General features: G+C 48.7%; 4 non-coding genes across 4 annotated transcripts; all 4 read left to right on the plus strand.

The window, feature by feature from the left end:
• Positions 1-2,643: 2,643 nt before the first annotated feature.
• On the plus strand, positions 2,644-2,715 carry TRNAE-CUC (transfer RNA glutamic acid (anticodon CUC)). Its single transcript has one exon. It is a non-coding gene; the product is annotated as a tRNA-Glu (tRNA).
• A 3,110-nt stretch (positions 2,716-5,825) lies between these two features.
• TRNAE-CUC (transfer RNA glutamic acid (anticodon CUC)) lies at positions 5,826-5,897 on the plus strand. The gene has a single exon. It is a non-coding gene; the product is annotated as a tRNA-Glu (tRNA).
• Positions 5,898-9,015: 3,118 nt separating this feature from the next.
• Positions 9,016-9,087, plus strand: TRNAE-CUC (transfer RNA glutamic acid (anticodon CUC)). Its single transcript has one exon. It is a non-coding gene; the product is annotated as a tRNA-Glu (tRNA).
• Positions 9,088-12,197: 3,110 nt separating this feature from the next.
• TRNAE-CUC (transfer RNA glutamic acid (anticodon CUC)) lies at positions 12,198-12,269 on the plus strand. The gene has a single exon. It is a non-coding gene; the product is annotated as a tRNA-Glu (tRNA).
• Positions 12,270-12,493: the final 224 nt, after the last annotated feature.

Genomic DNA, 12,493 nt, shown 5'->3' on the forward strand with positions numbered 1-12,493 from the left:
CCCTACTAAGGAGGAAGTCCTGCCCCCGGACAGCACAGACCAAACCTTCTGCCTTCTGGCTGGACTTAAAATGTCCCTTTAGCTCCTGCCCCATAAGGCCTCTGACGGCGGGCACCTGCCTCAGGTGACTTCGGTCAGAAGGCCACTCCTTACTTCAGGCGCCAGCTGTCCCTTCAGGAGCCTCAGGGGAGGATAGCCTTGGCCGCGCCACACGCTGACCTTGACGGCAAGCGCTCGCATGGATGTCACCTAGGGGTCACCAGGGGTCGCAAGGGGCAAGCCAGATGTCGCAGCGGGCCCCTCCCCCATATGGCCTCTGACAGCGGGCCCCTACCTCAGTTGGCGCCAGTCAGAACGCCACTCCTTCTTTAAGGTGGCAGCTGTCACTTCAGGAGACCTCAGATAGGATAGCCTGGGCCGAGCCACACACTGACCTTGCTGACCTCGACAGTAGGCACTTACATGGATGTCATTTAGGGTTCTCCAGGGGTTGCATGGGGCAAGCCAGGAGTTGCAGCGGGTCCCTGCCCCATAAGGCCTCTGACAGTGGGCCCCTGCCTCAGGTGACTTCAGTCAGAAGGCCACTCCTTCATTAAGGGAGCAGCTGTCTCTCCCGGAGTCCTCAAATAGGATAGCCTTGGCCACGTCACACACTGACCTCAACGGCATGACAATTTCATGGCGATGCAAAACTGCCACTCAGGGCCGGGTTTAGGGAGGTGCGAGCAGTGCGGCCGCACCGGGTGCTGACCAGGATTGGAGTTGCTGACCTCGGGGGGCGCTGTGTTTAGCAATAACTTACGAAACTTGCGATTTAAAAGCTCATGCTGGAAAGTTCCTTGTGTGTCCAAACTACAGAAAGCAAATAAAATGCCAAGATACCTCTTGTGATTACCGTTCCTGCTAGGGAGAGAGTTGGTGGTTTTGTCCAGAGGCAGCTTTGACTAGATATAAAATAGCGTAGAGGGTTCATGTGCCTGACGCAAAGAACAGAACCATATCTAATGTGGAGAGCTGTCTGGATAGTCAAGCAGCTATCCAGCTCTTTAAAACAAATCTAATCTATGTGAGAGGGGCTATGGATAGATGAGGGGCACATTTGGCGGGTGGCAGTGAGTGAATCCGAGTAGGTGGTGATGGAGTGAAGGGGGTTGGGGGGTGCCAAAAAAGACTGTCTTCCAGCCACCAGGGCTACAGCCGGCCCTGCTGCTAGCAGGCAAAAATCTGGGCTCTCTCTGGCAGGAAGATTAATGAGAAGAGTTGTGTTGCCATTTTGATTGTTGCCTGAAATCTGTAAAGGGAAGGAACTCTGCAGCAGGTTGTATTAAATGTTAAGTTGAGACTAAGCAGAGCGCCCCCCCCCCCCCTGAGGTGGGTGCCCCCGTGCATATGAGCGAGCAGTGCGAGTGCAACAGTTGCAGCATCCTTAAGCCAGCTCTGCCCCCCCGTGTGGGTGGGAAGGAAGTGAGAAATGGAAAAACTCAGACGCTTGGCACAGAGAGGGCGGGTTGGACAGAAGAAGGAGCTGCTCAGCACACACAAAAATATCTCTTCCTACTTAGTATAGTGGAGAGTGTCCCTGCCTGGGAGACTGGGGTTCAATTCCTCCACTTGGAAACTGCCTCTTCTTTTAAAGGCTTAAACCTACATTTTCAGAGCACCAGCAATCAATATTTACTTCAAATACCGTTTACAATCTCACACTCATACTACAGAGTACGCCCATTTTTCTTTCATCCACACACCTCCTCCAAATCGAAACATTTATTCATGCCATCAAGTACCTTTCAAAATCTAGCACCCACAATTTGGACCTAAGACTCTTTTTCACAACCATTTCTCCCTTTTCATTTAAACTTCCTGCCTACTTCCTTGAAAAAGGAAAGGTGGAATCAAGGATTTTTCATGAGATAAAAAGGAAAGTACTGCATGATAAAAAAAATGCATTTAAGCTATTTTGTTTTCTCACACTAAGTAAATGAAATGTTGGGGCACACTCTGAAGGAGGAATTGTTTTATAGGAAGGTGAAACCTTTTATCTTTAGATAAAGTGTAAAGTTGTATAATTTACAGACACACTGAGAAAGGAAAACAAGCAGTGACCCGGACGTGCCCACCCACTAATCTCATCAGAGCTTTTCTAGTTCCGAGGTTCTTCCATGACTATCGAAAGCAGGTCATGTGTTACACTGCATTGTGGGACTCGTAGTTCTATACACAGCATTGTAAAAGAGGAGTGCAGGTCCCAGCACCTTAAGTAAAAGCCTGCACATGTAGAGCTGGAGATGCCTGCGTTGACCTGGGAAAGCTAAGAGCTGCCCTCCTATCGGGGCTCTGAGAAGAAGCACTGATCGTCCCTTTAATTGTACTTCTGAATTTTCCTGCTAGTTAAGTGTGTAAGTGCTATTACTGCTGAAGGATGGGATGTCTTATGAGGGTGTGCTAGGTCTTGGAGAGCTGTAAAGTGTGAAGAGTTGTGAGTGCATTTGAGGTGCAGTCAATTTCTTTCTTCATGCTGTGCCTGAAAATGGTGTGTCCTTGCATGTCTGCTTTAATTTTCCTGTAATAGGAAATGGGATCCTGAGTAGCCTGCTGACCAGTTCTTGTTTCTATATTGGGTGGTGGTGGACGACCTGTGCCTGCTCCCTGGTGGTCTAGTGGTTAGGATTCAGCGCTCTCACCGCCGCGGCCCGGGTTCGATTCCCGGTCAGGGAACGCGCAGTTCCTTACACTTTTTACTTCTACACTTACATTTCTTATAGGAAACCTTTCATTTTACACTTTTCATGGATTCAAACACATTAGGAAAGCTTTCAATTACAAATGCTTCATTACCACTAGTTCTTCTTTAATTGACTTTTCTCACAATATCACACAGCTTTCTCACAGCTCTTTTTTTCACTCCAAATAACATCTGAAAGCACTCCATCTTGCTGTGATCAGCTGAGAGCTCCAGAGCTCCAGAGCTCTTGCTTGTCCACATAGTGACTGCAAGATGTCTCCAGGGGGCACATTTCCCTGCTGCACCAGGAATACCCTTTGTAAGTGTCAGCGCAGTGTGTATAAGATTGGGGTTGCCTCCTTTCTTAGAACCTGAATTTCACAGCTTTTCTCAATATTTTTACCAGCCTGGAATTAAACGTACAGACGAGGTAGTTCAAAAAACACAGCCAGGTGGCAGCCCTACTAAGGAGGAAGTCCTGCCCCAGGACAGCACAGACCAAACCTTCTGCCTTCTGGCTGGACTTAAAATGTCCCTTTAGCCCCTGCCCCATAAGGCCTCTGACGGCGGGCACCTGCCTCAGGTGACTTCGGTCAGAAGGCCACTCCTTACTTCAGGCGCCAGCTGTCCCTTCAGGAGCCTCAGGGGAGGATAGCCTTGGCCGCGCCACACGCTGACCTTGACGGCAAGCGCTCGCATGGATGTCACCTAGGGGTCACCAGGGGTCGCAAGGGGCAAGCCAGATGTCGCAGCGGGCCCCTCCCCCATATGGCCTCTGACAGCGGGCCCCTACCTCAGTTGGCGCCAGTCAGAACGCCACTCCTTCTTTAAGGTGGCAGCTGTCACTTCAGGAGACCTCAGATAGGATAGCCTGGGCCGAGCCACACACTGACCTTGCTGACCTCGACAGTAGGCACTTACATGGATGTCATTTAGGGTTCTCCAGGGGTTGCATGGGGCAAGCCAGGAGTTGCAGCGGGTCCCTGCCCCATAAGGCCTCTGACAGTGGGCCCCTGCCTCAGGTGACTTCAGTCAGAAGGCCACTCCATCATTAAGGGAGCAGCTGTCTCTCCCGGAGTCCTCAAATAGGATAGCCTTGGCCACGTCACACACTGACCTCAACGGCATGACAATTTCATGGCGATGCAAAACTGCCACTCAGGGCCGGGTTTAGGGAGGTGCGAGCAGTGCGGCCGCACCGGGTGCTGACCAGGATTGGAGTTGCTGACCTCGGGGGGCGCTGTGTTTAGCAATAACTTACGAAACTTGCGATTTAAAAGCTCATGCTGGAAAGTTCCTTGTGTGTCCAAACTACAGAAAGCAAATAAAATGCCAAGATACCTCTTGTGATTACCGTTCCTGCTAGGGAGAGAGTTGGTGGTTTTGTCCAGAGGCAGCTTTGACTAGATATAAAATAGCGTAGAGGGTTCATGTGCCTGACGCAAAGAACAGAACCATATCTAATGTGGAGAGCTGTCTGGATAGTCAAGCAGCTATCCAGCTCTTTAAAACAAATCTAATCTATGTGAGAGGGGCTATGGATAGATGAGGGGCACATTTGGCGGGTGGCAGTGAGTGAATCCGAGTAGGTGGTGATGGAGTGAAGGGGGTTGGGGGGTGCCAAAAAAGACTGTCTTCCAGCCACCAGGGCTACAGCCGGCCCTGCTGCTAGCAGGCAAAAATCTGGGCTCTCTCTGGCAGGAAGATTAATGAGAAGAGTTGTGTTGCCATTTTGATTGTTGCCTGAAATCTGTAAAGGGAAGGAACTCTGCAGCAGGTTGTATTAAATGTTAAGTTGAGACTAAGCAGAGCGCCCCCCCCCCCCCCTGAGGTGGGTGCCCCCGTGCATGTGAGCGAGCAGTGCGAGTGCAACAGTTGCAGCATCCTTAAGCCAGCTCTGCCCCCCCGTGTGGGTGGGAAGGAAGTGAGAAATGGAAAAACTCAGACGCTTGGCACAGAGAGGGCGGGTTGGACAGAAGAAGGAGCTGCTCAGCACACACAAAAATATCTCTTCCTACTTAGTATAGTGGAGAGTGTCCCTGCCTGGGAGACTGGGGTTCAATTCCTCCACTTGGAAACTGCCTCTTCTTTTAAAGGCTTAAACCTACATTTTCAGAGCACCAGCAATCAATATTTACTTCAAATACCGTTTACAATCTCACACTCATACTACAGAGTACGCCCATTTTTCTTTCATCCACACACCTCCTCCAAATCGAAACATTTATTCATGCCATCAAGTACCTTTCAAAATCTAGCACCCACAATTTGGACCTAAGACTCTTTTTCACAACCATTTCTCCCTTTTCATTTAAACTTCCTGCCTACTTCCTTGAAAAAGGAAAGGTGGAATCAAGGATTTTTCATGAGATAAAAAGGAAAGTACTGCATGATAAAAAAAATGCATTTAAGCTATTTTGTTTTCTCACACTAAGTAAATGAAATGTTGGGGCACACTCTGAAGGAGGAATTGTTTTATAGGAAGGTGAAACCTTTTATCTTTAGATAAAGTGTAAAGTTGTATAATTTACAGACACACTGAGAAAGGAAAACAAGCAGTGACCCGGACGTGCCCACCCACTAATCTCATCAGAGCTTTTCTAGTTCCGAGGTTCTTCCATGACTATCGAAAGCAGGTCATGTGTTACACTGCATTGTGGGACTCGTAGTTCTATACACAGCATTGTAAAAGAGGAGTGCAGGTCCCAGCACCTTAAGTAAAAGCCTGCACATGTAGAGCTGGAGATGCCTGCGTTGACCTGGGAAAGCTAAGAGCTGCCCTCCTATCGGGGCTCTGAGAAGAAGCACTGATCGTCCCTTTAATTGTACTTCTGAATTTTCCTGCTAGTTAAGTGTGTAAGTGCTATTACTGCTGAAGGATGGGATGTCTTATGAGGGTGTGCTAGGTCTTGGAGAGCTGTAAAGTGTGAAGAGTTGTGAGTGCATTTGAGGTGCAGTCAATTTCTTTCTTCATGCTGTGCCTGAAAATGGTGTGTCCTTGCATGTCTGCTTTAATTTTCCTGTAATAGGAAATGGGATCCTGAGTAGCCTGCTGACCAGTTCTTGTTTCTATATTGGGTGGTGGTGGACGACCTGTGCCTGCTCCCTGGTGGTCTAGTGGTTAGGATTCAGCGCTCTCACCGCCGCGGCCCGGGTTCGATTCCCGGTCAGGGAACGCGCAGTTCCTTACACTTTTTACTTCTACACTTACATTTCTTATAGGAAACCTTTCATTTTACACTTTTCATGGATTCAAACACATTAGGAAAGCTTTCAATTACAAATGCTTCATTACCACTAGTTCTTCTTTAATTGACTTTTCTCACAATATCACACAGCTTTCTCACAGCTCTTTTTTTCACTCCAAATAACATCTGAAAGCACTCCATCTTGCTGTGATCAGCTGAGAGCTCCAGAGCTCCAGAGCTCTTGCTTGTCCACATAGTGACTGCAAGATGTCTCCAGGGGGCACATTTCCCTGCTGCACCAGGAATACCCTTTGTAAGTGTCAGCGCAGTGTGTATAAGATTGGGGTTGCCTCCTTTCTTAGAACCTGAATTTCACAGCTTTTCTCAATATTTTTACCAGCCTGGAATTAAACGTACAGACGAGGTAGTTCAAAAAACACAGCCAGGTGGCAGCCCTACTAAGGAGGAAGTCCTGCCCCAGGACAGCACAGACCAAACCTTCTGCCTTCTGGCTGGACTTAAAATGTCCCTTTAGCCCCTGCCCCATAAGGCCTCTGACGGCGGGCACCTGCCTCAGGTGACTTCGGTCAGAAGGCCACTCCTTACTTCAGGCGCCAGCTGTCCCTTCAGGAGCCTCAGGGGAGGATAGCCTTGGCCGCGCCACACGCTGACCTTGACGGCAAGCGCTCGCATGGATGTCACCTAGGGGTCACCAGGGGTCGCAAGGGGCAAGCCAGATGTCGCAGCGGGCCCCTCCCCCATATGGCCTCTGACAGCGGGCCCCTACCTCAGTTGGCGCCAGTCAGAACGCCACTCCTTCTTTAAGGTGGCAGCTGTCACTTCAGGAGACCTCAGATAGGATAGCCTGGGCCGAGCCACACACTGACCTTGCTGACCTCGACAGTAGGCACTTACATGGATGTCATTTAGGGTTCTCCAGGGGTTGCATGGGGCAAGCCAGGAGTTGCAGCGGGTCCCTGCCCCATAAGGCCTCTGACAGTGGGCCCCTGCCTCAGGTGACTTCAGTCAGAAGGCCACTCCATCATTAAGGGAGCAGCTGTCTCTCCCGGAGTCCTCAAATAGGATAGCCTTGGCCACGTCACACACTGACCTCAACGGCATGACAATTTCATGGCGATGCAAAACTGCCACTCAGGGCCGGGTTTAGGGAGGTGCGAGCAGTGCGGCCGCACCGGGTGCTGACCAGGATTGGAGTTGCTGACCTCGGGGGGCGCTGTGTTTAGCAATAACTTACGAAACTTGCGATTTAAAAGCTCATGCTGGAAAGTTCCTTGTGTGTCCAAACTACAGAAAGCAAATAAAATGCCAAGATACCTCTTGTGATTACCGTTCCTGCTAGGGAGAGAGTTGGTGGTTTTGTCCAGAGGCAGCTTTGACTAGATATAAAATAGCGTAGAGGGTTCATGTGCCTGACGCAAAGAACAGAACCATATCTAATGTGGAGAGCTGTCTGGATAGTCAAGCAGCTATCCAGCTCTTTAAAACAAATCTAATCTATGTGAGAGGGGCTATGGATAGATGAGGGGCACATTTGGCGGGTGGCAGTGAGTGAATCCGAGTAGGTGGTGATGGAGTGAAGGGGGTTGGGGGGTGCCAAAAAAGACTGTCTTCCAGCCACCAGGGCTACAGCCGGCCCTGCTGCTAGCAGGCAAAAATCTGGGCTCTCTCTGGCAGGAAGATTAATGAGAAGAGTTGTGTTGCCATTTTGATTGTTGCCTGAAATCTGTAAAGGGAAGGAACTCTGCAGCAGGTTGTATTAAATGTTAAGTTGAGACTAAGCAGAGCGCCCCCCCCCCCCCCCTGAGGTGGGTGCCCCCGTGCATGTGAGCGAGCAGTGCGAGTGCCACAGTTGCAGCATCCTTAAGCCAGCTCTGCCCCCCCGTGTGGGTGGGAAGGAAGTGAGAAATGGAAAAACTCAGACGCTTGGCACAGAGAGGGCGGGTTGGACAGAAGAAGGAGCTGCTCAGCACACACAAAAATATCTCTTCCTACTTAGTATAGTGGAGAGTGTCCCTGCCTGGGAGCTGGGAGACTGGGGTTCAATTCCCCCACTTGGAAACTGCCTCTTCTTTTAAAGGCTTAAACCTACATTTTCAGAGCACCAGCAATCAATATTTACTTCAAATACCGTTTACAATCTCACACTCATTCTACAGAGTACGCCCATTTTTCTTTCATCCACACACCTCCTCCAAATCGAAACATTTATTCATGCCATCAAGTACCTTTCAAAATCTAGCACCCACAATTTGGACCTAAGACTCTTTTTCACAACCATTTCTCCCTTTTCATTTAAACTTCGTGCCTACTTCCTTGAAAAAGGAAAGGTGGAATCAAGGATTTTTCATGAGATAAAAAGGAAAGTACTGCATGATAAAAAAAATGCATTTAAGCTATTTTGTTTTCTCACACTAAGTAAATGAAATGTTGGGGCACACTCTGAAGGAGGAATTGTTTTATAGGAAGGTGAAACCTTTTATCTTTAGTTAAAGTGTAAAGTTGTATAATTTACAGACACACTGAGAAAGGAAAACAAGCAGTGACCCGGACGTGCCCACCCACTAATCTCATCAGAGCTTTTCTAGTTCCGAGGTTCTTCCATGACTATCGACAGCAGGTCATGTGTTACACTGCATTGTGGGACTCGTAGTTCTATACACAGCATTGTAAAAGAGGAGTGAAGGTCCCAGCACCTTAAGTAAAAGCCTGCACATGTAGAGCTGGAGATGCCTGCGTTGACCTTGGAAAGCTAAGAGCTGCCCTCCTATCGGGGCTCTGAGAAGAAGCACTGATTGTCCCTTTAATTGTACTTCTGAATTTTCCTGCTAGTTAAGTGTGTAAGTGCTATTACTGCTGAAGGATGGGATGTCTTATGAGGGTGTGCTAGGTCTTGGAGAGCTGTAAAGTGTGAAGAGTTGTGAGTGCATTTGAGGTGCAGTCAATTTCTTTCTTCATGCTGTGCCTGAAAATGGTGTGTCCTTGCATGTCTGCTTTAATTTTCCTGTAATAGGAAATGGGATCCTGAGTAGCCTGCTGACCAGTTCTTGTTTCTATATTGGGTGGTGGTGGACGACCTGTGCCTGCTCCCTGGTGGTCTAGTGGTTAGGATTCAGCGCTCTCACCGCCGCGGCCCGGGTTCGATTCCCGGTCAGGGAACGCGCAGTTCCTTACACTTTTTACTTCTACACTTACATTTCTTATAGGAAACCTTTCATTTTACACTTTTCATGGATTCAAACACATTAGGAAAGCTTTCAATTACAAATGCTTCATTACCACTAGTTCTTCTTTAATTGACTTTTCTCACAATATCACACAGCTTTCTCACAGCTCTTTTTTTCACTCCAAATAACATCTGAAAGCACTCCATCTTGCTGTGATCAGCTGAGAGCTCCAGAGCTCCAGAGCTCTTGCTTGTCCACATAGTGACTGCAAGATGTCTCCAGGGGGCACATTTCCCTGCTGCACCAGGAATACCCTTTGTAAGTGTCAGCGCAGTGTGTATAAGATTGGGGTTGCCTCCTTTCTTAGAACCTGAATTTCACAGCTTTTCTCAATATTTTTACCAGCCTGGAATTAAACGTACAGACGAGGTAGTTCAAAAAACACAGCCAGGTGGCAGCCCTACTAAGGAGGAAGTCCTGCCCCAGGACAGCACAGACCAAACCTTCTGCCTTCTGGCTGGACTTAAAATGTCCCTTTAGCCCCTGCCCCATAAGGCCTCTGACGGCGGGCACCTGCCTCAGGTGACTTCGGTCAGAAGGCCACTCCTTACTTCAGGCGCCAGCTGTCCCTTCAGGAGCCTCAGGGGAGGATAGCCTTGGCCGCGCCACACGCTGACCTTGACGGCAAGCGCTCGCATGGATGTCACCTAGGGGTCACCAGGGGTCGCAAGGGGCAAGCCAGATGTCGCAGCGGGCCCCTCCCCCATATGGCCTCTGACAGCGGGCCCCTACCTCAGTTGGCGCCAGTCAGAACGCCACTCCTTCTTTAAGGTGGCAGCTGTCACTTCAGGAGACCTCAGATAGGATAGCCTGGGCCGAGCCACACACTGACCTTGCTGACCTCGACAGTAGGCACTTACATGGATGTCATTTAGGGTTCTCCAGGGGTTGCATGGGGCAAGCCAGGAGTTGCAGCGGGTCCCTGCCCCATAAGGCCTCTGACAGTGGGCCCCTGCCTCAGGTGACTTCAGTCAGAAGGCCACTCCATCATTAAGGGAGCAGCTGTCTCTCCCGGAGTCCTCAAATAGGATAGCCTTGGCCACGTCACACACTGACCTCAACGGCATGACAATTTCATGGCGATGCAAAACTGCCACTCAGGGCCGGGTTTAGGGAGGTGCGAGCAGTGCGGCCGCACCGGGTGCTGACCAGGATTGGAGTTGCTGACCTCGGGGGGCGCTGTGTTTAGCAATAACTTACGAAACTTGCGATTTAAAAGCTCATGCTGGAAAGTTCCTTGTGTGTCCAAACTACAGAAAGCAAATAAAATGCCAAGATACCTCTTGTGATTACCGTTCCTGCTAGGGAGAGAGTTGGTGGTTTTGTCCAGAGGCAGCTTTGACTAGATATAAAATAGCGTAGAGGGTTCATGTGCCTGACGCAAAGAACAGAACCATATCTAATGTGGAGAGCTGTCTGGATAGTCAAGCAGCTATCCAGCTCTTTAAAACAAATCTAATCTATGTGAGAGGGGCTATGGATAGATGAGGGGCACATTTGGCGGGTGGCAGTGAGTGAATCCGAGTAGGTGGTGATGGAGTGAAGGGGGTTGGGGGGTGCCAAAAAAGACTGTCTTCCAGCCACCAGGGCTACAGCCGGCCCTGCTGCTAGCAGGCAAAAATCTGGGCTCTCTCTGGCAGGAAGATTAATGAGAAGAGTTGTGTTGCCATTTTGATTGTTGCCTGAAATCTGTAAAGGGAAGGAACTCTGCAGCAGGTTGTATTAAATGTTAAGTTGAGACTAAGCAGAGCGCCCCCCCCCCCCCCTGAGGTGGGTGCCCCCGTGCATGTGAGCGAGCAGTGCGAGTGCAACAGTTGCAGCATCCTTAAGCCAGCTCTGCCCCCCCGTGTGGGTGGGAAGGAAGTGAGAAATGGAAAAACTCAGACGCTTGGCACAGAGAGGGCGGGTTGGACAGAAGAAGGAGCTGCTCAGCACACACAAAAATATCTCTTCCTACTTAGTATAGTGGAGAGTGTCCCTGCCTGGGAGACTGGGGTTCAATTCCTCCACTTGGAAACTGCCTCTTCTTTTAAAGGCTTAAACCTACATTTTCAGAGCACCAGCAATCAATATTTACTTCAAATACCGTTTACAATCTCACACTCATACTACAGAGTACGCCCATTTTTCTTTCATCCACACACCTCCTCCAAATCGAAACATTTATTCATGCCATCAAGTACCTTTCAAAATCTAGCACCCACAATTTGGACCTAAGACTCTTTTTCACAACCATTTCTCCCTTTTCATTTAAACTTCCTGCCTACTTCCTTGAAAAAGGAAAGGTGGAATCAAGGATTTTTCATGAGATAAAAAGGAAAGTACTGCATGATAAAAAAAATGCATTTAAGCTATTTTGTTTTCTCACACTAAGTAAATGAAATGTTGGGGCACACTCTGAAGGAGGAATTGTTTTATAGGAAGGTGAAACCTTTTATCTTTAGATAAAGTGTAAAGTTGTATAATTTACAGACACACTGAGAAAGGAAAACAAGCAGTGACCCGGACGTGCCCACCCACTAATCTCATCAGAGCTTTTCTAGTTCCGAGGTTCTTCCATGACTATCGAAAGCAGGTCATGTGTTACACTGCATTGTGGGACTCGTAGTTCTATACACAGCATTGTAAAAGAGGAGTGCAGGTCCCAGCACCTTAAGTAAAAGCCTGCACATGTAGAGCTGGAGATGCCTGCGTTGACCTGGGAAAGCTAAGAGCTGCCCTCCTATCGGGGCTCTGAGAAGAAGCACTGATCGTCCCTTTAATTGTACTTCTGAATTTTCCTGCTAGTTAAGTGTGTAAGTGCTATTACTGCTGAAGGATGGGATGTCTTATGAGGGTGTGCTAGGTCTTGGAGAGCTGTAAAGTGTGAAGAGTTGTGAGTGCATTTGAGGTGCAGTCAATTTCTTTCTTCATGCTGTGCCTGAAAATGGTGTGTCCTTGCATGTCTGCTTTAATTTTCCTGTAATAGGAAATGGGATCCTGAGTAGCCTGCTGACCAGTTCTTGTTTCTATATTGGGTGGTGGTGGACGACCTGTGCCTGCTCCCTGGTGGTCTAGTGGTTAGGATTCAGCGCTCTCACCGCCGCGGCCCGGGTTCGATTCCCGGTCAGGGAACGCGCAGTTCCTTACACTTTTTACTTCTACACTTACATTTCTTATAGGAAACCTTTCATTTTACACTTTTCATGGATTCAAACACATTAGGAAAGCTTTCAATTACAAATGCTTCATTACCACTAGTTCTTCTTTAATTGACTTTTCTCACAATATCACACAGCTTTCTCACAGCTCTTTTTTTCACTCCAAATAACATCTGAAAGCACTCCATCTTGCTGTGA

Source organism: Pleurodeles waltl, unplaced genomic scaffold (genome assembly GCF_031143425.1).
Source record: "Pleurodeles waltl isolate 20211129_DDA unplaced genomic scaffold, aPleWal1.hap1.20221129 scaffold_86, whole genome shotgun sequence".
Lineage (NCBI taxonomy): Eukaryota > Metazoa > Chordata > Amphibia > Caudata > Salamandridae > Pleurodeles > Pleurodeles waltl.